General features: G+C 43.4%; 1 protein-coding gene and 1 long non-coding RNA gene across 17 annotated transcripts in view; both read right to left on the bottom strand.

Annotated features, from left to right (window-relative positions):
* Positions 1–27,048, bottom strand: part of LOC134810167 (uncharacterized) — a 40,917-nt gene extending 13,869 nt beyond the window's left edge. Inside the window, exon 1 of the long non-coding RNA XR_010157538.1 lies at positions 207–27,048. This is a non-coding gene — a long non-coding RNA (uncharacterized LOC134810167). The remainder of the gene's footprint in view (positions 1–206) is intronic.
* FARS2 (phenylalanyl-tRNA synthetase 2, mitochondrial) overlaps positions 1–27,900 on the bottom strand; it is a 593,088-nt gene that overhangs the window by 183,108 nt on the left and 382,080 nt on the right.

The raw sequence follows: 27,900 nt of genomic DNA, 5'->3' as shown, positions 1-27,900 counted from the left end.
GACAATAAATTAAATATTTGCTCATGTGGCTGCTTATAAGATACATATAAAACAGAAAATAAACCTCACATTATAAGCAAGTCATCACCATTTATAAGTAAAATTCAACATAGCTGAAGCTACTAAACCCCACATCATCCCTGGAGGGAAGAAAGCCTCTCATCTGTTTTCAAATTTAAAAACCTCTCATCTGTTTTCAGACCTACCATTTATTGTCAGTGTACACAGACTTCTGAAGGAGCTGAGCAGAGGAATGGTAAAGAGAACCTCTCTGACGGTGGGTATTAAAGGAAAGTGGGCTACGAAGTAATAGAGCAGGAGACTGTGGAAAAGCTCGGCAGCTCAGGAAACCCACACACCACACACAAAATCCCACATCAATGTTAGAAAGTGTTTCTCTTGCTCTAAGAGTCGATCACCAGCAGCCAAAATATTTTTTGAGGAAATAGCACCTGTCTTTTTCAACCCACTAAAGTTAAGATGTATTTACCCACTGTAAATGCAGCCAGAAAGAAATGTAAACTAACTGTTGCTAATACCTTTGCATGGCTGGGTCTCTACTTCCCCCTCTGCAAAATAACAGATTTGGACAGATTGTTCTAAGGGCTTATCCAGCTCTGATGTTCTAGAATTCTATGGGTTTGGCTGGATGGCTCCATGTTTGGTACTGATAGTGATTTTCTTAAGGGGTTATCTTTAATGCCAAATGATATTTTACTTTTCCCCCAAATTTTCATTTTGTTTATATTCACTTTGTTATATTCAACAAAGAATATAATCTTTTTTTTTTTTCTTGAGACGGTGTCTTGCTGTGTTGCCCAGGCTGGAGTGCAGTGGCGTGATCTCGGCTCATTGCAGCCTCCACCTCCTGGGTTCAAGCGATTCTCCTGCCTCAGCCTCCTGAGCAGCTGGGACTTTAGGCATGCACCACCACACCTGGCTAATTTTCGTATTTTTAGTAGCGATGGGGTTTCTCCATATTGGCCAGGCTGGTCTCGAACTCCTGACCTCATGATCTGCCCACCTTGGCCCCCCAAAGTGCTGGGATTACAGGCGTGAGCCACTGTGCCCAGCCAAATTTAATCTTTATTTTTATTTTTTAATTTTTATTCTAAGTTCAGGGGTACATATGCAAGTTTGTCATATAGGGAAACTTGTGTCATGGGGGTTTGGTATTCAGATTATATTGTCACCCAGGTATTAAGCCTAGTACCCATTAGTTATTTTTCCTGATCTTCTCCCTCTTCCCACCCTCCACCCTCCGATAGGCCCCAGTATGTGTCCCTGTGTTTGCAACATTTAGCTCCCACTTGTACGTGAGAACATTCAATATTCGGTTTTCTCTTCCTGTGTTAGTTTGCTAAGGATAATGTCCTCCAGCTCTATCCATGTTTCTGCAAAGGACATGATCGCATTCTTTTGTATGGTTGCATAGTATTCCATGGTGCATATGTACCACATTTTCTTTATCTCGTCTACCATTGATGATCCTTTAGGTTGATTCCATGTCTTTGCTATTTTGAATAGCAATGAATACACATGTGCATGTGTCTTTATAATAGAACAATTTATATTCCTTTGGGTGTATACCCAGTAATGGGATTGCTGCGTCAAATGTTAGTTCTGTTTTTAGGTCTTTGAGGAACTGCCACACTGTTTTCCACAGTGGTGGACCTAATTTACATTTGGATATGATCTTAACCACATTTTAATTATTTTGTCTGTTTGTCTGTCTTTGCCTTCAGTGTCTAGCACTGTGTAGGCCTGGTATACAGCAAAACTATCATGTACTATTTATTAAAATAGCACTGCTCTCTCTCCTTGCAACTGGAAGGTTTCCTGGAACTTTAGGCACTGTGTAGTTCTTCTATAGTCAGGCTGGCTGCTCTCCTGACTTGAACTCCTGGCAGTGGAGGGGCAGGTTGGTGGCATTTCTTTCAACTCAATGCAAATTCAGGGACCTGCAGTGGCCATTAACCAGCAAGTGTTTACTGAGCATATTTCTGTGCCTGACACTACATAAAAAGCAAAACAAACAATATTGTTGACTCTTAGTTATGTTTCTTTTAGTTAGGAAATAAATACTCTAAGTTAGTTGAGGGAGTTTACTGGATTCTTCCTTACACAGCCCATCATTCCTGGCACTAAGCACTGCACACATGAGGTACCCAGTATTTTGGGTTTAGTTGAGTTCAATGAACCAATAAATACCATAGTCTTTTCAAGTGCGGTACCCTAGACCTGTTATGCTATGAATCTTCCCTTCCTCCCTCCAGATCCTGCCATGGAGCCAGAGGTACTTCCCTTCCCTGGGTCTCTTCAATGCCAGTGCCTGTGCGATTACAGCCACCTCCTCTCCAAACCCTCATGACATTCAGCCACCTCACCAACTCCTCCCACTCAAGGAAGGGTGGAATTGTCCTAAAAAGGAAGCAGAAAGCTCTCACCTCCTGCCAAGAAGCTGCCCAGTAGTTGGTAGTAACTGGCTTCTCACTTACCAATTTGAGTCCTTCCAGGGTCTGTTTTGTGAAAGGATGAAAAAGGCAATACTATACAGTTAAACCACAAAGGAATTAGTTGAAAGAAATTTCCATTATCTTTTCAAATGGCTAAATGCATCTCAGCCCCTTATGTTTCCAGACATTGTTTAGAACGTCCTTCTCTCTATCCCAGATCACTAACATGCCTGCTCTGGGATATGTGGTTCTGGCTCAGACAACCTGATCTGAGGCGGGAAATAAATATGATAGAAACATAAAGCTTACTACCTTATTATCAACCAGTTAGAAATCACCTCATCCACACACACCCAGGCCTCTGTGTCTCTCTGACAGTCTCCTCTCAAATCTCTCTTGAGTCTGTGAGACTACAGCTCCGAGAAATGCTTCCTGTTTTGAAGATGGAGCTGCATCGTGACCTCCGCACACCTGCCTAGTCAGCATACCCCAGCATTCTTGCAGCTGTGACCCATGTGCTTGACAGCACTGTGGAGTGCCAGCCTCAGCCACCCCTGGAGAGAGCCCGCAGAACCATGGCCCCTATTCACCTGCCAGCGGACCATGCTGCTTGTCAGCGGAGGCTCCAGATGTCAACTCTCCAGGGTGAGCCATCAGTCAACATCCTGGCCATCGGGGTTTTTGGGTGAGCTTCCTCAGGACAATGGTCTCATGTGACCGCCCAGCTCTACTTAAACACAGTTAGTCCCTTCACAAACAGCCTGTCCTTAGAAAGCTCTTCGTGAGGAGCTGAAATCAACCTTTGATAACTTTCTTCCCACTGGTCTTTGTTTTGCCCTGAAGCAACAAGTATACTCCCTTTTCTCTTTAAAACAACAAATCAAACAAACAAACGAAAAAATGCCTCAGCATCACTGTATATGGAAGGATACAGGAAACCAGATGAAGAGAACTGGCAGGACCAAAATAATAAAAATAAAGTATCTTTGTGAACAAGTTAAGGAGCAGGAACAAGACTTCTAATCTCTTCTCTGTCCAGCTGCCCTAGAGCTACTGAATGATAGACCCATAGGAATCTTCAGAGATCAAAGTTATATGCCTACGCTGAGGAAGCGTCCATGTGGGTGCTCTTAAGGACTAGGACCAGGATGAGATCCATCCTCAACATCTCATGTCCTACTAAGAGAGACAGACCAGTCTAGAAGTAAGCATAACACAATGTCCACTTCTTATTCAAAGAACTTATAGTCATAGATTATAGGATACTTTGTGCTCTTGAGATGATGCTTTTAATGGATTAATTATTCATTTAAAACAGAAGTGGAGGAAACCAAGGGAAGTCAGCTTACTACCTTATTATCAAGCATGAGGTCTGGATATAACCTGCGAAATCATTGGTGCAAGACCAAGCAGACTCTGGGCGAGGGATCCACGCCCAAGGCCTGGAAGCCAGATCCCAGGGTGACAGGCAAAGGCCTCGGCTCCCCTGGCAGGACCCTCGGTGTAACACTGGCTGCCTTGAAAGCATTTTCTAAGTGGAAATGAGTCAAGGGGGTCCACTTGATTCTCAGCCACTTGGATAGTCTTTGACTTCCCAGCCCTTTCTCTCCTCTCCAGCACAGGGGAGTTCCTATTTTCAGCGTAAAATTAGCATAGAGATGAAACCATTTCAGGGAGCATAGAATGAACTGACACAGGAGACATTAAGCTTTCTGTTTCTAAAATGAAAAAGTTTTCCTTTTTCTTTAAAACCCCAAAGCTGCCACTTAATTTGTGTTCAGATTGCACTTTCACTGCAGAGCTGCTAACAGTGGGATACTGTTCAGAGGGGCTGAGGAGGCCAGGGGGGCCACAGATCTGAGCTGTGAACACAGCCATCTACTGTGGGGCCATTTAAGCACCTGCAGTCCATGGCCCTGGCCAGCGTGCATCCATCCTTTCTGCCTGCAGTAAAGACACCAGTGCAGCCCAGGAGCGCACAGTAGTGCTGAGTACATCTTCCCTGGAGATCTAAGGAGCAAGACCTGGTCCTGCTCACCTCCATGTCTGTCTCTGGCTCCCCTCATATCATTTCAAAGACATCTTCCTTGTTCTTTTGGACAGGATTTCTCTTCATCTCTCTTCCCACTGGAAAAATGATTCTAAATAGCTGGACTGGGACGAATGACAAATCTGCCATGGAGCCCGCGCCACCCCTTCTTCCACACCAACTTTTGTCTTTTTTTAGGTTTTCTCACATCTCTCCTCTCCGCTCTTTTAAGCTCTCAAGTCCTCTCCACTTTTTCTTTAGTGGATTGCTTCTGATCTCATCAAAACACATTCTCTGAGTCATTAACAATACGAGGCACTGAAGAAAGCTGTCTGCTGGTGGCCCCAAAGGCAAGCCCCGTCCAATGTCAATGTCAGGGCTTTTCAATTAAGGGAGCACAGAGCAGCTTTGAATAATGCCGCATCTTTACGGCAAATGATTCTATCCAAACAGATTTTGGGAAGAATTTTTTTGAAAGTTCAATCATCTGATCTGACTGCTAAATGTTTAAAACAGCTGAAAAGGAAAGAGGTTTTATTCGTGCCAAGCTGGCTAAGATACTCCATACATCGAAGAGCCATTCAGTAGCCAGGGGGGCTTGTTTTTAATGCAAAGGGAGTGGCTACTGATTATTATATATCTGGGAAATGAGAATGTAAACATTCACCTGCTATAAAATCTTATTACTGTGAACCATATTATTTTAGACATTGTGAAAAACTGGACATAGAATCACCTCCTTTTAGAGTTGTATGTGACTAAAACAATAAGTGTTTCCCAAATGAAACTGCAACACGTGGAGGCAGCAGAAGATAACAGGCTTCCGAAGCACCATCACTGCATCCAAGATGCTATCACAGAATTTATTAAGTACTTACTATGCATCAGGCATTGTTCCAAGAGCTTTTTGCAAACTAATTTAATCCTTACAATGATCACATGAGCTTGGGAGTATTATGTCTGCTTTATAGTGAAGTAAACTGGGGCACAAAGAAATTGTAACCTGCCATGGTCACACACGGCCAGCAAGTAGCAGGACCAGCGTTCAAACCTGGGGATCTGATCTGAGAATCTTACCTCTTGACCACCGCACACACCAATTCTACTTTGCTAGCTTCTCGATGAAGGGCCTAAAAATTGACTAATTTGCATAACTTTCTAAGATAATTATAGTTTTGATAATTAACTGAAAGTAGAAGTTCATCTCTTTATACACATTTGGATGGATCTAGAGACACCCGTCCCTGAGTTAGTTCAAACGGTGAAGCCAGCAAGAGGAGTGGCCTGGGTAGGTAATGCCTCCCTCCAGGGCCTCATCCAGAGAAGGATCAGGGGAGGCTCCTTCCAAATGCAAGCGGCAACGTGACTGATGCTCTGGAAGCCAGCAGTGTGGGTGACTATTTCCACATTGCTGTTTTAGTGAGTTTAACATATAGCACAGAGGTGCCTTGAGAATGATGGTCGGATTTCATAAATTACATTCTGCTATTCATGGGGAAGTCCCTGCAAAACTAAAGTAATAACATGCATGTAGAACTGTAATAATAATATTGTCTGCAATGCACTGCAAGGATGGGAAAATATAACAAATGTATAGAATAGTTTGTAATAAAAGAGCTGACAAAGAAAAAAAGAATGAAAATACCCCAACTTTCTGAATTTAAAAATACGTTAGGTGGAAAACCCATGGTAAAAAGTCCATGAAAATTACAGTGGCCTAGTTCCATGTCAAATATAAGCCCAAGATGAAATCTAAGCAAAACAAGAGAAAATATTTTTCCTTTTCTTTTTCATTCAATGTAAAATACCCTTTTGTCCAGGCTAAGGTCAACCCTGCTCACCCTCTTCCAAGTGTGGGGTCCCATGATGTCTTACCTTCTGAGGAACACTGTAACATCTCTCCTCTGTCTCTCTCTCTTATATAGTTACCTCTCCTACTCTACTGGATCCTTCTCCTGACTTTTACACACTCTGAAGTTTATTATACTTTTACAAAACTTCTCTTACTGCACACAACCTTTCCAAGCACGGCCTTGTCTCTCTTCTTTTCTTCAGTTGTCTACTTACTGTCTCCATTTCTTCTCCTCCCACTTCATTTTCAACCCACTCTAATCTTGCTTCTGGCCCCCTGAGTGATCATTTCTCCCCACAGTCACCAGTGACCCCTATTGCTAAATGCAATGGCTTTTTGTTGATCATGTCATTGGCTCTTCAGTGATGTTGGCTACTTCCGCCATCTTGAAACCTACTACCCTGGCTTCCAGCACTCACACACCCTGGCTCTTCCTCACTCCTGGCTCCCCCACGTTCCAGGCAGATTTGCTCTCCTCTATCTGGCCACTAAGGGCCCTAGTTCCATAAGATTCATGCAAAGCCCCTTGCTCTTCCCACTCCATGCTTCCTAGTCCACCTTCTCCATACTTCAGTTTCAAATACATTCTCAATGAAGATCACTCACACATTTATATGCCAGTTTCTGTGTTTCCTGTAAGCTCCAGACTGTTTCAAACTATCTGTGCAACACGTTTACTTCAGTGCCTCCAGTAAACCTCAAGGCAAACGTGTTCAAACCTAAATCTCAACCAGTTGTGTCCTTAACAACAATGGCAGCATCATCCATCTGGTTCCATAATCAGCATCATCCCTCTTCCCTCGTGTTCAACCAAGTATCAAGTTGTAGAAATTTTGGGTTTTATTTATTTTGGGATCTGCTGACTTATCTCTATCCCCTCGCCACAACCTCAGTTGGAACAACTTGTTGCTTGTGTAGCTGTGCTGTAGCCTCCCGCTGGTTCTGCAGCCACACTCTTCCCTTTCAGTCCCCCTCCACAAAGCAGCCAGAGTCATGTTTTTGAAAACCAAATCTGATCGTGTGACATTCCTTGCTTAAAACATTCCAGGGGCTTCCTATTGCTCTTGGTAAAGTGAGAGATCCCTACATGGTCAAAGAGGCCCAGTGTGGTCTGGCCTCTGCCCCGTTTCAGCCTCAAAACCATGTCCCCCACGTTTCCAGCCACACTGGCCTTCTTTCCAGAGCTCTGATCCATAGATTTCTTTTCCTGCCAGGGAGCTTTGCTTAGGCAACTCCTTGGCTTTGAATAATGCTCTTCTCTCCCTGGCCTCACACTCAACCTTGACTCCACTGCTCACTGTTACTTTTTTTTTTTTTTTTTTTTTCTGAGACAGGGTCTCACTCTGTTGTCTGGGCCAGAGTGCAGTGGTGTGATTATGCCTCACTGCAGTCCTTGACCTCCTGGGCTCAGGGGATCCTCCCAACCTCAGCCTCCCAAGTAGCTGGGACTAAAGGCATGCACCAATCATGCCCAGCCAACTTTTTAATTTTTTGTAGAGATGGGGGTCTCACTATATTGCCCAGGCTGGTCTCAAATTCCTGGGCCCAAGCTATCCTCCAATCTCAGTCTCCCAAAGTATTGGAATTACGGGCCTGTGAGCCATGGCGCCCAGCCTGCTCACTGCTCTTAAAGCATCAAGTTGCAGATGCTTATTTCAGCTGTCACTCACATCTACATGTGTGATTATTCCATGAAAGTTAATTTCCCCTCTAGTCTAGACTATTGCTCTTTGAGAACATCAGCCATGTCTGCCTTTGCTTTCCACAGTGACTACTGGCTTAGTAAACAGTGGACATTCATATGAATAAACAAATGCATGAATGAAAGAAAGAACTAATCAACAAAGGGGACAAGCAGATTGTGAGCCAGAGAGTGCAAGATTGGTGGATGGCATTCTCTTTGAACTCCATCATGGAGCACAAGGCTAGGCCCACCTCCTCTAAGCAATAACACAGGTGGGACACAGTCTCGAACTTAAGAAAGAAAGTAAAAGAGGGAAGGGAGAGGAAAGTAGTAAAGCGGGTTTCCCAACCTACTTTAAAATGTAAATGCCCCAAAGAAGGAGGTGCATTGTAAAGTTCCTTCGAATAACTAACACGTGAAATACCTGTGAACAACTCAGGAGGATTTAGGCAGGATGAAATTGTGTCTGCCATGTACCTTGTCATGTTTATATTACAGTTCCTTTAACACATGTTTGTACCTTGTTCTTTATATGCTTGTATCCTTCAACTAGACTATAAATTACTGGAAGGCAAGAACCATGATTTTTCTCCACTGGTATGTAGCATTTAAGTGACTCTGGTGTGCAGCATAGCTCAGGCATTCCTAAGTGGTTTTTGACGAATGACTTATAGATAGAAAAATAAATGAATGGATACATGGAGAGACAGGCATCAAAAACAAAAGCTCCCCACTTTACAACCATGTGGATGGATAAGAAGCTGAAACAGTATATACCAAAGGCATACCAGTACAGGGGAGCAAGCAATGGGCTAAGAATTAAAGATAATTATCTGCTCACTGGACTGTCACCTCGCTGTACTGTGAGTTCCTCAAGGGATGGCAGGGCCTTTTTTATTTGTCCTTGTGCAGAGTGAACGTGAGCTCTCTTCTCATCCCCCTTAATGTAGTTACAGAACGAATCAAAGTCTAGACTAAGCCCTTGCACTAACGACTGGGGTTAGACTTGGCTGGAAAAGCGTTGTTTCTCTGGACTGAAAATGAGACAATAGCACTAGATGATCTCCAAGATATTTTTCCCAGCTCTAACATTTGATGAATCCATAATTCACCATGTGAACAAGCAGAGAAAAGATGGGGACAGCCAGGGCTTAAGCAGTTGCACTAATCCCAGTGGGACACATATGACTTTGAAAAGCCTTCCATACCGCAAGTCATATGAGGTACTGCTAAGAATGGTAAAGGAACAACTGTAGTCCAATGCGGGCACTGGGCATCAAAGTCTCCCAATACATAACAAAGCACTATCAGGAACAATTGTAAAACGCAGGGGCCAACATTCGTGTTGGGGCGCCTGGCAGCTAAGGAGGCAGTAATTCAAATAAAATATAAGCAGAACTTGAAATTGGATATGAGCATATATCAAATGTTTGTATTTTCAGGGTCTGTGGAAAGGATATTAAGCTATTTGACACAAATTTAAAATTATCCAATAACTTGTGTTATTGGGGTGGGGGGAAGATGCTTAATTTCTCCTAGAATTCAACTCCTTGAAAATTTCTATGACAGAAATCCAGTCATACATTTTGCTAACCATCTATCTAATTCTAGAAAAGATTAGTTCTTTGATGAAAAATTCTTATAACTTCCCTCCAGTTTATAAAACATAAATGCCATCATGGCTATGACAATAAAATGCTGTGCCATATACATTTCTTAAAGAGGCAATGTATGAGTAGACATGTAATGTAGTTTATGTAGTTAGGGTATACTTGTGTATATTAGAGTGCACACTGGTGTACTCTTGGGAATAGAAGGGTACATTTGAATAGCTCAGTGGTCACCCCCTTGAAGTACCCATATGTTTTTGGAGTTTAGTTACTGGAGATAAAAAGTATTTGAAAGATTATGTGTTAATGCTTCCAATCTCTGCTAAGCAATAACAATAACTTAATAATACTAACAACCACCAATGTATATTGAGCAATTATTTTGTGCCAGGCACTGTTCTAAGTTCTCTTTTTTTTTTTTTCTTTTTTTTTTGAGACAGAGTTTCACTCTTGTTGCTCAGGCTGGAGTGCAATGGCACAATCTCGGCTCACCGCAAACTCCGCCTTCTGGGTTCAAGCGATTCTCCTGCCTCAGCCTCCTGAGTAGCTGGGATTACAGACATGCACCACCACGCCCAGCTAACTTTGTACTTTTAGTAGAGAAGGGGTTCCTCCATGTTCGTCAGACTGGTCTTGAATTCCCCACCTCAGGTGATCCGCCCACCTCGGCCTCCCAATCTAAGTGCTTTTAATATGTTATCTTATTTCTAATCTTCACAACAATTATGAGGAAGGCATTTTTATGACTATTCCCCATGTCACAGAAGAGGAAATTGAAGTTGAGTAACCTTCTAACCAACATGGCTGGTGAGGGGTAGAACCAAAATTTGAATCTAGGCAATCTGCCTGCGAGCCTCCACTCTTAACAATGACTCAGAACTGCTCCTTTATAAACTACTGACCATAACGGAAATTTTTACGGAAACTGAGAGTTATAAAATTGAACATCAATTTTTGAAAATGCCTCTGTCCTCCCTTTCATATTCTCTGCTTTTAAGAACCGTTAATGCAGCCCAGGTTTCGTGTAGCTAAATGCATATACATCTCCCTGGAGCACTTATAAACCAAGACCCCTCTGAAGCCAGAACCTCATTTAGCCAGGGCAAAGGATGCCAGAACAACAGACTTCCAGGACCAGTTTCATAGTCACTGCCTTCCCGCATCTTCAGAGGGGAAACCTCTGGGTCTCATAATAAGTGGACTTCAGTGATCCTGTAACAGGAGGGCAAATATTTCAATGATTTCCCGCATCTGATCTTCCATGCCATTTCCTATTCTAAGCTTGATCGGTCAATCTAATCAGTGCAGCACAGTGGAAGAGATGCCTTCATTTCAACAAGCAATCTTTCATCTGGGTTTGTCCAGAGAAATTTAAACTCACAGGCCCTCGTTTACATAAAGGCTTCCAGCTTGAAAGATACAAGGATCAGTCTTCTGAACTGTGAGGGGGGTGGAAGCTGAACAATAATAAAGGGTACTTTCTATTATTATTTTTTCTAAATACACATCCCACAAAAAGGGGATAAAGAGATAATAGTTGAAAAGAATTCACAAGGCCTTTATATATATTTTCACATATTGTGATACATATGTATATATACACAATGTATATACATATATGCATTACATAAGGATATGTAAAATATATAATATTTTAGTATCTGTAAAATATCTGTATAACATTATTAAAGTATCTGTCAAATACAGATCAAAAGCCACTCATGTGATACTCACTGGACCACTAAGACATATATGGTATGGTTAGCCACCCACACAATTTTCATTCTCATTAGGACACACCACATGTATGCTTAAAACACCTGTGTCAAAGAACAAGGTTGGCCGGACACAGTGGCTCACACCCGTAATCCCAGCACTTTGGGAGGCCGAGGAGGGTGGATCACTTGAGGTCAGGAGTTCAAGACCAGCCTGGCCAACATGGTGAAACCCTGTCTCTACTAAAAACAAAAATTAGCTGGGTGTGGTAGTATGCGCCTGTACTCCCAGCTACTCAGGAGGCTGAGGCAGGGGAACCTCTTGAACCCGGGAGGCGGAGGTTGCAGTGAGCTGAGATTGTACCATAGCACTCCAGCTTGGGCGACAGAGCGAGACTCCGTCTCCAAAAATAAATAAATACATACATACTGACCAAAAACAAAGAACAAGGTTAAGGAGAAACATGGTTGAGAGTCAAGAGTTTGTTTAATGTCACTGCTCTGGTGCTCTGGGGGGTGGCAAGAATCAGAAGGTAAGTAAAAGTGAAGTGGACCCTGGAGCTCAAGCACATTACTCACTCAGCTTATTTCCTCTCCTCTACAAACACTTCCAATTCTAGGTTACCTGGTTACACTTCCAGTTCTTGGTTACCTTCCAATTCTAGGTTACGTGTGACAGATGAGATATTGGAGCCAGCTACAGCTGATGTGTGTGACAGGAGGTCAAGGCTTCCACAGCAAAGCCAGTGACAGGTTGGCACAGATAGGAATTCTGGAGTTGGGGATAAAGAAGGCAAGAATCCACAACAACAAAGATGATGGCAACAGCAACAACACAGGGACCATCCTCTTCCTTGTCTTCCATTGTACTTGGAGATGAAAGGAGAGTTTCCAAGAAAAATGGCGATACTGGTTTTTCTAGAGTGTTAGTGGTTCCCTAGGATGATACCCAACACACCTGGAGTTCAAGTCCAGTTTTCAGAGTAATAAGCCACAATCACTGCAAAGACAATTTAATCATTTTCCAACTGTTTTAAAGAACTGAGAGAAATTTTCTAACATTTATTACTTTATAACAGGGAAGTGAGTTATGTGTTTTGAAAACCTGGTCCATAAATACTCAGAGACAGAGACGGGGAAAGGAAACAACCAGCTGAGTTTTAAAAATGTTTAGTTAGCACCTGTGGTAGGTGAAAGAATGATCCTCCAAAGACACCTACCTCCAATTCCCTGGAACCTGAGAAAATATTGCCTTACGTGGCAAAAAGGACTGTGCAACGATGCCTAAGTTAAGAATCACGAAATGGGGAGATGTGTATTGTCTGGGTGGACACAACATAATCACAGGAATTCTCATAAGAGGGAGGCAGGAGGGCCAGAGTCAGAGGAGGAGATGTGAGGAAGGGGCCACAAGCCAAAGGATGCAAGGACCACTAGATGCAGGAAACGGCAAGTCCATGGATTTTCCCCTAGAGCCTCCAGAAGGTGCCAGCCCTGCCAACAAGTCCGTTTCAGCCCAGTGAAACTGATTTCAGGCATCTGTTCTGCAGCTGTAAAATGATCAGTGTGTGTTGTTTTAAGCCACTATGTTTGTGGTAATTTGTTAGGGCAGTGATAGGAAACTTGTACAGCTACTCAGTGCAGTGAAAGGTGGGATCCTGGACACAAAAAGGAATGAAAAAAAATCAATCAAGCTAAAAAGGATTACTGCTCAAACACCAAGGAAAGAGAGGTTTCTCAGACCACAGGCTGGAAGCTCAAGCTCTATAGAGTTTAAGGAAGACAAAATTTGGCTAGAAATTTTTTCTCAAGGAGAGAAAAGCATATACGGTGGACCCTCGAACAGCATGGGAGATGGGGACACCAACCCCTCACCCAGTCAAAAATTCACATGTAACCTTTGACTCCCCTGAAACTTAACTACTCATAGCCTACTTTTGACCAGGAGCTTTGCCAACAGCACAAATGGTTAACACATATTTTGTATGTCGTATGTATTATATACTATACTGCTACAATCAAGTAAGCTAGAGAAAAGAAAATGTTACTAAGAAAATCAGAAAATACACATTTACTATTAACTAAGTGGAAATGGATGATCATAAAGGTCTTCATCCTTGTCATCTTCACATTGAGTAAGCTGAGAAGGAGGAGGAGGAGGAAGAGGAGAGGCTGGTCTTGCTGTCTTAGGGGTGGCAGAGGCGGAAGAAAATCCACGTCTAAGTGGGCCGGTGAAGTTCAAACTTCTTCAAGGGTCAACTGCAATTAAAAGAGAACCACTTCCTGACAGGATAGATACTGAAACCACCCACCGAGGGGTCTCAGGTGCAGTGGTGTATGGGGCTCCCGACATACACAGGTAGTATGTAAATACCCCTAACACAGTCTTCGCAAGGCCTGGAATCCACCCTTGAAGAGTAGCAGGTCTTCGAGTCTTAATGCTTTTCGGTGTTACACTCATCCTTGTTGAACATTCAGTTAAACCTAAGGGAGAGGGCAGTATCCTAACCCCAGAGGCAATTAATGCAGTCCAAGTTATTATCCACAAAGGATGTATCAGGCTGAGAACATCTTTTTTTTTTTTGGAATAAATATTTTAAACATCAACTGCAGGAAAACATTTGTAAGTTCTGATTTAATCCCTCTAAGATGGTTATCAGTGAATACTGTAACAGAGATAATTGGAGAAGAGGCATCCGACCCCACAGTCTGCCAGGAGGAAACCCATGGATGTGGCAAGTAGGGTGGTCCAGAAAGGATGTTATGTCCCATTAAAGCAGACCACACTGACCTATGACCTGGCTGGGATGGGGCAGCCGTGGTTTCCACAGAAGGTCTCTGCTCCTGCTGCTCCTCTGTGGACGTAGGGCCCTAATGTGACTGGGATTCCACGGTCAAAGGGTCAGGGCAGAAGCTTCTGAGAAACACTGCTGACTCTACTAGTGATGTCCTGATGCTGTCAGAGAACCCAGGGTGCCACTGATACTATACTTACACACAGCACCCATGCCAGCCAAACTCCAAGACTGCCAAGGACTGCCCAGCATTACGTAGGAAACTTCTGAGTGTTCACAGAAACCAGGGTAGAGTCAGAGCAGGGAAATGCAGCCTGCCCTTCTCCACTATCCTCTTCCCTGCACTCCACGAAGATGCAGCCTGCCCTTCTCCACTATTCTCTTCCCTGCACTCCATGAAGGTGAGCTTTGCTTTGGTGCAGCCCCAGGGTCCAGAGGAGCATCCGACACGTAACAGGCACTCACAATTGTTGAATGGGTAAATGAATCAATGAATGAAGGTTGGGGATGTGTTATTTTATAATTCCAATAGTGCAAATCCCTCAACTCATGTCTATCTCTTCCTGATCCCTGAAATGAGATGTCTTCCCCTCCGATCCCCCAGGAGGGGCCTGCTTGTTCCTCTCACACACCAGTCTTGTCAGACTTGTATTGTGGTCAGTTAGTTCTTAGGATTTTCCTTTTCAGAATAAAATGCAAAAAGCTAAGGGCTGAGCCTGCTTTACTCATCATTATACCCACTGCAGCTGGTCCAACGCCTTCCATGTAGTAGGTGCACAATAAATACTTGTGGGTCTGAATTGGTAAAACATTTTTTCTTCAATTCTTTTTGGAGCAATAGGGTTTGCATAGACAAGCTCACTTGTATTACTGAGCAGATTATAGCAGATCAGTGTACTTTTTTGTTAAAATCAGGTTCATAATTACCCTGTAGTAGGAAGAACTGCTATAAAATAATAAGAGGATACTTCAGTAAGAGAATTCGGGTTCATTAATGTCTAAGGTTCTGCCAGAAATGAAAAGCGTTCTTAAATCAATTTATCAATATATAAACACTTGAGATTAATGTAGATATATATGCATATATTTATGATTAGATTTACTAATTAATAGGCTTTCCCTATCTTTGAAGTAAGAAGAGATAAAAATAAAGTGGCATATTGCACTGAACAAACGGCGTATGGCATGCTTTATAAATACACACACTTTGTCTCTCTCTCCTGCATACACACAAGCCCCAAACTCTGCCTTTCAAGATACTGGCCTCTTGCCCTAGTTGGAGGTGGCTAAAAGGAAACTCTTAGGATCCTGGACGCGATCACTGCCTTACAGACTGTCTGGGGCAGCTCCCCCATTACCTGCAGCCAGGAGGGCACCTTTGCTAGCGCCTCGGGAGCAGTCAGACACTGTCACTGTCCCTTCCCACAGCCGCGGGAGGTGCTCTACCCACATTAGCTATGCCCCACATCTGGCCATTTGCTGGGCCTCCATCCAGGCACCCCACAAGGCCACGGACGGTAACAAGCGCTCATCAAAGGTCTCTGTCAACAGAATCCCCTGCTTTTCTGTCCTTCCCTGGAAGTTGGCAAGCGAGAAATGAAGGCCTGAAGGGCAGCCGGGCCATTCTGAGAGAGGTGAGCCATCAGCGGCCGCGCCGCGCCGGGCTTTCATTTCTGCCTGGGACGGGAACTTGTCCTTTGAAAGAAAAAGGAAAGAGGAAAACTAACATTTACCGAGTTCCTAGGAAGATAAAACAGATTTATTTCATGACAGTACTACCAGGTATTTATTCCCTTCTAAAGTTTAGCTTTTATTTTTATCAAAGTTCTACTTGCACAGATTCAAAGGGTCAAATAATTCTCAGGACTTTTCCTGAAAGACAGCAGCCCCCATCCCCTATCCTGCCACAGTCTGCCCAGACGGCCTACAGGAGACCTGTTTTCAACTCTTCTAGTTGGTTCCTTTGGTGGGTCTCTCTGTAGCTTTAAACAAGCTATTTTTCTTGCTACTTCTGGTTTGTTATTTGTTTTAGGCATTGCCTCTGTATCACCGAAGAGAAGCACTTAGCTCCTTCATGCCTCACACCTCCTGCCCATGCCTGTGCCCCTCCCGGATCTTCCTGATGTGGGCATGCGGAGACTCCTGTCAGATCCCCTTTCACACTGTTACCTGTTCAGGTCACTACTGAGCTCCACAGTAAACTAAGATGACTTCTTTTCTGTGCAACGTCCTGTTTCCCCCAGCTTTCCCAGCTGTGTTAACTTGTCATCACCTTGGTTTCTCCTGTTGTCAAGGGGGTGAGGCGTGGTATGCTGGCTATGAGTGTGGACAGCCTGGGTTCAAATCTCAGTTTTGCCACTAACCAGCTATGCCATTTTAGACTAATGATTAAGCACTGAGTGCCTCAATTCCCTCACTGATAAAAGGAGGATAATGACTACCATCTAATAGGGCTACTATCAGGATTTAATCGTTAATACACACATGCTTAGAACTGTGTCTGACACACAATGAACAGTCAATAAATAGAAGAGGCAATGGTTGTTATTAGGTTTGCAATTACTTAATCCTCTTGAAGTGTCCCTGAAGCCTTCAGCTCTGCTCCAGTCTGAACAGATCCCCCTCTGATGATGACCGTGCAGCTGAGGCTTTGGGATGGTTCTTGCCTTGCTTTTTTTGTTGCAACTCTTACTTCGTGGATCTTGTCTTAGCTTACTTCTCGTTTTGGTGGAAACACCTTGCTTTTATCATCTCCAGAGAATAAATCTCCAGACTTCTACCAAGATGAAGGCCTGTTGGTGATTGGCAGAGTGGTCCTTTTGCTACACGTCAGTGAGGAGAAAATCGAGGGTTCTGCTCCTCAAACACATTTTCAATCGACAGTCCTGTGTTAGCCCTACTTCAAGAGGAAGCTTGTACTACTAACTCCTGAATCTTTTGGGGGCTTTGTAGTTCAAGCTGGATTGCTTCTTGATTGTCCCCCTGCCAACTTGGATTTCAGCTTTCTTGGGTCTACTGAAACCTAACTGCTCCACTTCTCCATCTGCTTTTCAGCTTCCAAAATTATGTTGCTGATGTCTCCTCTCCCCGTCACTTAGTCTCTAATTACTTTATACCTGAGAGGGAAAAAACCAAACCCTTTACTATAGCTGTATTGAGAGGCAACTGAGGTTAAAGCTTATGTTCAATCTGCCATCTTTAATCAAAAGTCTATTAACCCTACATCTTACTGGTACAGTAGCTGAGGTACCACGAGAGGGTGAATAATTGGTGGAAGCTCGCAAAACCAGTCAGAATCAGAAAGTGAACTCAGGATCAGGTCAGCCTGATCCTAAAGTCCAACCCTTCCCATTGGAGCACACTCCCTCTCCAGGGAAACGTGGGGCCTCTTCCAGTAGGAATTGTTTATTGGAAATGTGTCCCACTTTGGCCAGGCAGGGTGGCTCATGCCTGTAATCCCAGCACTTTGGGAGGCTGAGGCAGGTGGATCATGAGGTCAGGAGATCGAGACCATCCTGGCTAACACGGTGAAACCCCATCTACTAAAAATACAAAAATTGGCCGGGCGTGGTGGCGGGTGCCTGTAGTCCCAGCTACTTGGGAGGCTGAGGCAGGAGAATGGCGTGAATCCGGGAGGGGGAGCTTGCAGTGAGCTGAGATCGCACCACTGCACTCCAGACAGAGTTACTACAAAATGTCTTTTCAAAGTCACCAAAGCACACCATGCCGCAATTTGTTAGAGGGTTAATTTTTAAAATTATAATGGTGCTTGGTAAATCTCCTTGAATTAATGAGTCTTGCAGAATTATGGCTGATGTGAAAAGGTATATAGTTAGCATCTGTTTGTTCTGTGCATATATCTCTCTTCCATGCTGTATATATATTTTAAGGAACATTTCTTTGGGTGCTTTTGAGACTCTGTCTCAAAAAAAAAAAAAAAGAAATGTGGCCCACTTTGACATCGGTACCAGGATAACTACCATTAGACCTTGAAGATTCAGGTGACATCTCTCGGCCTACTGCTGGTACCGTGCCACATTCCATGTCCCCCTCCTGAATGCCCCTGCACTTTTGCTCCGTGAATTCTTTTAAAACCCCAGGCTTGGTCCTCTGACCTTAGTTAGAAAGGTTTCCTAACAGGAAAGAAAATGGGTCCGGCAGTGGGGCCCTTTCCCTTGCTTGCCCTATAATACGATTGTCACCTGAACCTTTCCCAATGATCAAAGTACCTGTAGGAAATCTAAGAAGCCCCTTCTCAGAAAAAGTCTGGGGTCTTTTTATCAAAAAGGCAATGAGAAGGATATTTTTAGGCCTCACTCACCAACAATTACTGCTCTCAACTCATGAGCAACCCTAGACCACATCTGCCAAACTTGGCCTGTGGGTCCCCATCAGTCTATCCTACACAGCCTAGCGGATAAGAGTACAGGCTCTAGAATCACATGGACTGGGGGTTCAATCCCAGCTTTGCCACTTACCTACTTGTGTGGACTGAGGACAAGTTACTCAGTTCTCTAAGCCTTGGTATTCTCATCTATAAAATGGTAATAGCTGCAGTATTCACTTTATTGAGTTGCCATCAGTTTAAATGAGATATCGTATATTAAGCATTAAGTACAATATCTGGTCTGGTGCCAGGTAGGGCGAACACCACAGTATCCTTCACGGTGTTCCTGGGAATGAAGCCCCCAGCAGCCTGCACCCTCAGCTCCTGGCCCTGCATGTAAACCTCGAGGGTCACCAGAAGCTGGCCTCAGGGTTCCAGGGTTGCCCCCAACCACTCAAATCTTCCAAACAATGTGTACTGGGGACAGAAACTTTGGTTATGTAAAAGTTTAAAAGAGTGAAGTCACGCAAGCTACTTTAAGGATACCGGAGATAAATGATCTATTTATATTTTTATGGTGAAGACATAAATAGAAAAAAACACAGCACCCAAAGAAATGTTCCTTAAAATATATGTACAGCATGGAAGAGAGATATATGCACAGAACAAACAGATGCTAACTATATACCTTTTCACATCAGCCATAATTCTGCAAGACTCATTAATTCAAGGAGATTTACCAAGCGCCATTATAATTTTAAAAATTAACCCTCTAACAAATTGCAGCATGGTGAGCTTTGGTGACTTTGAAAAGACATTTTGTAGTAAGTCTGTCAAAACAGAATAATGAGGAGCTCCTAAATCCCAACCTTAACTATTGACCCACAGACATTATAAATTACAGGACAATGTTGTTTTATACTGTATTTATTCATTCAACAACTATTTACTGAGCGCCTACTAAGTGCCAGGCATTGTCTGGGCCCTGGGGATGGAGCATGCACAATGGAGACAAAATCCTTCTTCCCACAAAAGGTGTTTGCCAGTGAGGGGAGAGGGGCACCAAATGTGCTAATACGTAATATTTTTATATAATTAAAAATTACTATAAAAATAGTAGTGGAATTGAATTAAATACTTCAAATAAAGACAGTTGGGTAACCCAAAAATCTAGCCTTTGGATTTGAATCCTATGAAGGGTAGATGGAAAGAGAGAAAGAAAAAAGGAGAGAATAAAGGGGAAAAAAAAGAAAGCATCAGAAAGGAAGTGAAGGAGCTCTGAGGCTCATGAAATAGGAACCCAGGAAGGACCCTCACCTAGAGACCCTGAGTCCAAACACCCTGGTTTCCTCCCTTCACCCTACAGGGAATGGATCCCCAGTGCAGGGAGAGGGAGGCCCCCTTTGGGTCCCACTCAGGATGCGGAGAACCCTGACATGCAGCACCCCAGGTAGGGAGAGAAACAAGCTGACCAAGGGGAATTGATGGGGTCACAGACGACATGGAGATCTGGGGGTCCCTGTATTCTTGCCAGTAAGTGACAGCAGAGACTGAGGGCTCCACGTAAGACGCCAGCCCTGTTTCTGAAGTTTGAAAAGGTGCTGATGTTGGCAAATGGGCAAAGGAGGCCGGCTGGCTGCTAAAGGACATGAGGCTACTGTGTTTAACTTGAGGAATGTACTCCCGTTTGGAGTAGGTGACTTCACTGAAGGGAAATTCTCTGGAATTATCTTAGGTCTTGTGGACTATGTACAAACCAAACAAAAGTATATTTATTTACAGTGAGAAACTTAACTGTCATTGAGTCCAGAAGGCAGTGTGCCTGGCACTTCATGTATATTAATTTATTTAATTCTCAAAAGAACCTGAATGCAGTAGAAAATATTATTACGTCCATTCTACAGATCAGGAAAGTGAAGGACAGAGAAATGAAAATAATGGTGAGTGAATACAGAGCTGTGATTCAAACCACGGTGATGTGGCTCCAGATTCCATACCCTTAACCATTGGGTTACGTGCTAATTACAGGAGATGAAAAAAGGAGGAGGATTTAGAAAGCGGTTTGGGTCACTGGGTGTGTGGTATCATGCACTGATGATTCTGTGCAAGTTAAAGCATGTGTTTGCATTTAACCTGTCTTTGTTAGTCCTTTCCCCATCACCACGTTTTATTTTGAACCTGTTTTGCTCTGTTGATTTCAAGGTGTGGTGCTTGACATATAAAACACAAGCTTCTCTTACCTCTGAATGAAGAAGGCAGTGATTTGGGTGAGTTTGACAGAATAAGTCATCTATCTTCCATTTTGATACAGAAATCATAAGTGATCAATCAGTTGCCAAAACTTTTTAGATAACTCTAATCAATATTTAGGCAGGAAATGTGCCTTCCAGGCCCAGGTTGGTAAAAGTGAACATGCTCTACCTTTCCTAGCTCATGTTAGTTTCCATTTTATTTTGAGGACATGGCTGATCATGTTAAATTCTAGTTTTAGTTCCATGTCTTCCTTCTCACCTTCTCAGCCCTAATCTTTGGACCAATGCAGTCAACAAATATATTCTAATTATCTGGTATGTGCCAAACTACACTAAGGGGACAGAGATGAAGGAGACATTGGTTCCCCCAGGAAGAGAGGCGGGAAGGTGGAAGGAAGCAGGTAAAGGCAGATAGGCCTAGAATCAGACTCACTACTTGAGATGGGATGAAGGTGAAGACCCTCCCTGACAAACGAGTAGTAAGCAATAGCAGACAATTAATTCTACCTTTACCGTTGGTGAGGAACACAACAAAAAACAAAACCAAAAATACATTTGGGCCATTGTTTTCATTCTCCTGCTCCTATGCCTTCAACTAGGAGCTTGTCACAGCTGATAATAAGCAAAGGGGACATGGAGGGGGTTCATCTCACCTTACTAGATATTCTCTGATGAACATCTTTACAAGGAGCTAGGAAAAACAAAATATAGTTGGTCCTCCATATCCATGGGTTCCATATCCATGGATTCAACCAACTGTGGATCAAAAATATTTGAAAAAAGAAAAAGATGGTTTGGTCCATACTAAACATGTACAGACTTTTTTCCTGACATTATTCCCTAAACAATACAGCATAATAACTATTTACACAGAATTTACATTGTATTAGGTATTATAAATAATCCCGAGATGATTTAAAGTATACAGGAGGATTTGTGTAGGTTATATGCAAATACTATGCCATTTTATATCAGGGACTTGAGCATCCCTGGATTTTGGTATCTGCTGGGGGTCCTGAAACCAATCCCCTATGGATACCAAAGTCCAACTGTAGTTATAGTGAACAGATTCATAATCCACACCCTACTAGGCATTCTTTTAAAAACCCCTCCTCTTTTCAAGAGTAGAGGAGCCGTGAAATCCAAGGCCGTGACGCATAGACCACAGACCGGCAATGCTGGAGTGGACCATGAGACTGTGTGAGCCCACTGCCCTCACTGCACACAGGTGGGAAGCAGGTTCACAGAGGCTGAGTGACCTGTCGAAGGTCACACCACAGCTGGTTCGTCAGAACCACTACAGCCTGCATATAATCTCTCTAATCTAATTCTCACTGCAATATTATAGCCTGGATATTAGGGCAGCATTAGATATACTCGGAAAACAGTGAGAGGCCATGGGAGTAACAATGTCATTAAAGTCTTAATTAAGGACACACGGTGACCTCAAGCAAATCTCACCATTTTTACCCTGTATCTCCCTGCTGCTCCCTCTCTTATCTCCCTGCTGCTCCCTCTCTGTCATGTCAGTTCTAGCTTCTTATTCTAAGAAAACTCATGCTTATCTCACTCCACCAAACCATACGAGACTTACGCAGAAAAATGCCCCTTCAGTCCTAAAAACAGGATGGCTTCCTGGCATCATTCTAGTCCCTACCCCCGTTAAACTAAGTAAAAAACATGTAAAAATGCCTCACTCTTTGAAGGGAGTGTGAGACAACCAATTGCCACATGGCACTAAAAATGGTAACGCTGAAAAGGTTCTTTGTTGAAACGCATGGCTTATTTATCCTATAGCCTCTGGAAACATATGAGGCCCGTGCAATTAATTTTAATATTTCACCCATGCCAATCTGTCAAAGCACCACGTCAACTGAATGCAGCCGGCTGTGCCAGACAATACATTTGCCAAGACAAAAGCAGGATTTGACTGGACCCAAGCCCCCCCAGTTCTCAGGGCAGGCCACCTTCTTAAATCTGACAGCCTCCACATGCACCAGCTTCATTTCTGCAGCAGTTCATGCACACAGAGGAAGTTTCAGAGGATGGAGAAGCGGGAAAATGGCTACGTGGCCCTGAACAAAAGGCACATCTGCTCTTCTGCATGCATTTTCGTCATTCCTAAATGAATCTGTGAAACCTGGCCCGACTGTGTGTGGGGACAGAGGAGGAGCTTGGCACTCGTCCCTCATCCCTTAGGGTTTGTTAATCTCTTTACACTCTCTTCCAAGGTAATATTCAAATCAACCACACAGCTCAATTTACTTTGCTTGTGACTCTAATTGAATAAATCTAAAATAACAACAGACGCACTGGCCCAGAGCCTTGGCCAAATTTTTCCTTAGACACTTAAAGCACATTCTGGCTGTTTTAATTCTGCCTGCAAGCAGGTAAATGCACTCTTGTCCAGTGCCTAATTTTACACCAGAGGGAGAATGACTGTCATTCTGTGTACTGTTTCCAAGGTGGCTAATATTTACTGATGGGTAGAAGCTTTGCAGAAGTAACCCAATAAAAACTTAAGCACCCTTGAAGGTGGGGAGAATAATCTCATCCAAGTTGGTTAGCTGGCCTTTCACACAAAGATGTTTAATAAGGTACTATTCTGTGCCTGCATGTCACTTCTTCAGAATCATAAGTGCTGAGTCGGCTCTGAGAGTTTGTTCAGTCTCTTTTCTAGGTTATGTTTAGGTGAGTCTTCAATGATCCTGAGTGTGCAGCTATTCCCATTTGTAAACATATCCAGAGAACAACTGCTCTAATAAGCCTGCCACTCATTCTAGTTTCTCTCAATCCTTTTGTAGAGGGTAAGAATTTTAAAAACTGGATCATTACCTACTAGGGGTAGGAATGCAGGCTGAGCCTTAGGAACATGGCACAATAAGTAAGCAGCCAATGATAGTTTAGAACAGGTAGGTCAAACTTCAGAATGTCCAAGCTTTCCTCTGGGGCACATCACCTAACAAGAATGTTTTCGAGGTGACTCACGCCTGTAATCCAGCACTTTGGGTGGCCAAGGTGGGCTAAAGATGCTGAGTATGTTTTTAAGGTCATGCGAGTAGATCTGCTGGCATTCTTGCAGCTGTCTGAAAACAAGGGTTAAAAGGAAACAACAGGCCGGGCACGGTGGCTCACTCTTGTAATCCCAGCACTTTGGAAGGCCAAGGTGGGCAGATTGCTTGAGCTCAGTTCAAGACCAGTCTGAGCAACATGGTGAAACTCCATTACTACAAAATTCAAAAGAAAAAATAGGCAGGCGTGGTGGTGCGCACCTGTAGTCTCAGCTGCTTGGGAGGCTGACATGGGAGGATGACTTGAGCCCAGGGAGCTTGAGCTGCAGTGAGCTGTGACTGCAGCACCCAGCCTGGGTGACAGAGTGAGACCCTGTCTCAAAAAAAGAAAAAAAAAGCAAAAGAAAAAAGAAACAACAAACATGACTGGCACCTCTCCAAGAAGGGAAGGAAACTGCCAAGGGTGGCTGTGCTATGGCTAGGTGGTGATGGTGCTGTGGCAGTATCTGCTGTCTTAATGACAAATGAAGACACCCCCACAGGCACAGGGCCATCACAACAAGCATGTCTGTTTCTCAGTGGGCAAGAGTGTTCATTACACCTGCATCCAACATTCATCAGAGTTTGGAAACTCTTTCTCGTGGGTACAGTAAATGCCCCAGCAAGCACTGTCAGGCCAAAAGCCTCTTCTAGCTTCTCTACAGAGACCAGATGGCCTTCACCTTCTCAATAAGTCTGCCACACACTTGACCCTAGTCCCCCCTCGAGTTTTTCTTCTAGGTAGAATTATTCCAAGTCTTTCTTTCCCTTTTCCAGGCCCTAGTGTCTCATGAAGCCCAGGTACAATGAATGCTCAGGCTGGTAGACTGTGGACCAAGCAGTTTACCCTTGGAAATTGGCTCCAAACCACTGGGAAGTCTGGTCAGAAGGTGTAGTCTTAGCAACCCAAACCCACCTCCAGTACAGAGCACCTCTGAAGTCAACCTCATACTTCAGTGAGAGCCAGCCAGTTGCCCTATCTTTGTATATAAGGGTAGCATGTGATAAGTTACCTTAACATGGCTGCTAATACCACCAATGATGCCCAACACAGTGAGGAAATGTTTACCGAGTGAATGAACGAATGTCGGCATCACTCCCTGGAGCAGACCTCCATGCTTATTCAGTATCTCACAGCCTGCACATTTTGGCTCCTATCTGAGGTTTTTCTCCTTATATTGGTCGTCTGCCCTTCTGAGCCCACATCTTGTTTCTAATCACAGCTCAGAGTGAAGCACGTGTAAGGTAATTACTCCTCAGCGTGCTGTGGCAGCGCTCATTGATTAGAAATCGTTTTCACAGGGAACACTATAACAAGGAGTTTTGATCAAAGGTGGATTATTTCAGTTCTTTGCCTCACCCACGTACATTTGCTCCCTCCTGCTGAAAGAAAATTTGTGTGTGTGAAGACAGATCCTAAGGGAGACAGGAGTTTTTTAGAATGAAGCCATTTATTTCTTTAAGTAATCTTAAGTAAATATTTCTTTAAAATAAATTACTAATCAAGCTTTTTCCTGAAACTCATGCTCTGAATCCATAATGTCGTTCTCTTCAAGCTCATCTCTCTGGGAAGAGGCTGTGTTCACGTCCAGATGTCCTGCATTGCAGGGCCAGACCCAACCACAGCCAGTGTGAACACGCTTCAAGGCTGCAGGGGGCTGGGGTATCAGGATCCAGTGGGCTCTTCGAAGACATCAAATGGTCTGTGGAGATTTGATGAATCCAGCGAGTTTACTTACAGGTCCTGTCTTTCTGTGCCTGCCCTAAGAGTGGACTGAACTCAAAATAACGAGCAACTACAGCACACAAGGCATTTCAAGTGTGTCCTTCTTTGAAGTTGTTTACAGCTGTATACATCATTCTCTTATCGAATACTGGAAAGCAGGCATCTAAGGTCTGCAGCAGAAGCTGACGTGAAAAGCACAGGAGGAAGTTCAATTTTTTTTTTTTTTGACATTTAAAAAAATCATCTTCCATTCTTCTTCCTGAGATGCTGGGTTAGATTCCATATGCAAGGGGGAAGACAGGGCATGCTCTGATGTCAAGTCTCAATGACTGCTTTAGATGGAGAAAGAATAACTCAAGACATTCCAAAAGGTTTTAAAATTACAATTTTTTTTTTAGTAACATTTTTACCTTGGCATAAGGTATCATTAGTCCTTAATCCAAGCAATCAGAAAGCTTAAACAACAGACAAGAAACTTAACAAAACAGTCCTATTGGGGATTTACAGTGCTCAGAAGAGCACTTCCCATGGATTGTCCTGGATCAATGTAGCTCAAGCTTAAGTCTATCACTCTACCTTTATAGTGCCCTAGAGAAATAAACCTATTCCTCCCAAAATGATAAGCTACATGCATCTAAAATATGTATTGTGTATGCAGATACATATACACATATGCATGTGTTATAATACACACATACAGACATATACACACACATACAGACACACACAAATATACACATACATATATGTATGTATGCACCTATGTAGTATTAGTGTGAGTCCTTGGCTAAGGAGATCTTATTCATTCAGTGAATATTCTAATTGTGCAAGCATTATGGTAAGTACCAAGGATAACATCAACAGATTTCCTACCCTCAAGGAGTTAACAGTCTAGTGAGAGGGACATAAAGTCAGTAAGTGTCAAACAGCAGCTTTCCGATGGACCTACATGTAGGTACGGTGACCACCAAGGATGACGACCTTGGAGAACAGGGGCATCATGAAAGCTTTTCTAAAGAAGTAGCCTTGAGAAGCATCTTAGAGGTGTTTGCCCAGAGGCCTCGGTGTATGAGATCTTTGATACATGGTTATCTTTGATATCCTGCTCTTGGTATGTATGGTAACTTATCAATAACCATTTGGGGTATGCAAACGTCTTCTATATTAGCTCAAAGGGCTGACATCAATCCTGAGTTTCATTACCTGCCCTTGGCATCCAGTGAATGCAGCCTAGGTGCTTTCCTTAGAACTGTGGACATGTGAGGCTGGGCACAATGGCTGACGCCTGTAATCCTAGCACTTTGTGAAGGCGAGGTGGGCAGATCCCCTGAGGTCAGGGGTTTGAGACCAGCCTGGCCAACATGGCAAAACCCTGTCTCTACTAAAAATACAAACATTAGCTGGGCGTGGTGGTGGGCACCTGTAATCCCAGCTACATGGGAGGCTGAGGCAGAAGAATCACTTGAACCCAGGAGGTGGAGGTTGCAGTGAGCCAAGATCATGCCACTGCACTCCAGCCTCAGTGAAAGAGTAAGACTATGTCTCAAAAAAATAAAATAAAATAAAATAAAATAAAATAAAATAAAATAAAATAAAATAAAAATAAAATAAAATAAACTGGGGACACGTGAAACGGATAGTGCAGTTTACAGAGTGCAGGTTCACCAGAAATGCCTGGTGAACTGGATCAGTTGGTGCCCTTGCCTCTCAGTGGCCCTGTGATGGCATACCACTGTGAGCAAGAAACACACCCAGGGAAGTGAAGGGTGTTCTGAAAATAAAGACAATGTTGCAGAACAACTGTCTGCTATTCTCACAGTACTCCTCTTCCCCAGAGGATGACAAGCTGGCCTCCTCTCCAGCCTGCACTGGGAGCAGGGCATGGGGAGGCTTTGTCAGGAAAGCTTTGCCATTAGCATAGCCATGTCAACCTAAAGGGAGAAACTGAGGCAAAATCAATAAGAGGGGAGTTGATTAGGGCCAAGATAAGAAGAGCTTCTTAGAAGACTCAGACCCAAGTAACCTTGGATATGAATTCCATTTGACCTTTGTTACAAGCAGGATTTAAAAGCCAAGAAAAGGGACAAGGAGTGGGGTGTCAGAAAGGTGTTTGTCAGGAATTCTCATTAGTTTACAGAAATAGCATTGATTAGTGATTGGCTATATGCAGTTGAACTACGTGGTATGGGTCAGGTGTCAGGTGTGCAGTATTGTTAGGTTAATTTGTGGCTACTTGTGACAAGTCGGCCTAGAGGCCGCATAGCAGGCAGCTTCGAGAGATGATTAATTAGCTCAAAAGGGCAGTGGGATGTGGCCGCTGCCTCATTCCCATGCCTCTCTGGGCCTGATAATTTAGAGGTGGCTCACGTTCCTCAGATAAAATGTTTCTTTTTCTTCCTCAGTA

The sequence above is a fragment of the Pan troglodytes genome, chromosome 5 (assembly GCF_028858775.2).
Source record: "Pan troglodytes isolate AG18354 chromosome 5, NHGRI_mPanTro3-v2.0_pri, whole genome shotgun sequence".
Classification (NCBI taxonomy): domain Eukaryota; kingdom Metazoa; phylum Chordata; class Mammalia; order Primates; family Hominidae; genus Pan; species Pan troglodytes.
This window is presented reverse-complemented; position numbering and strand designations above follow the sequence as displayed.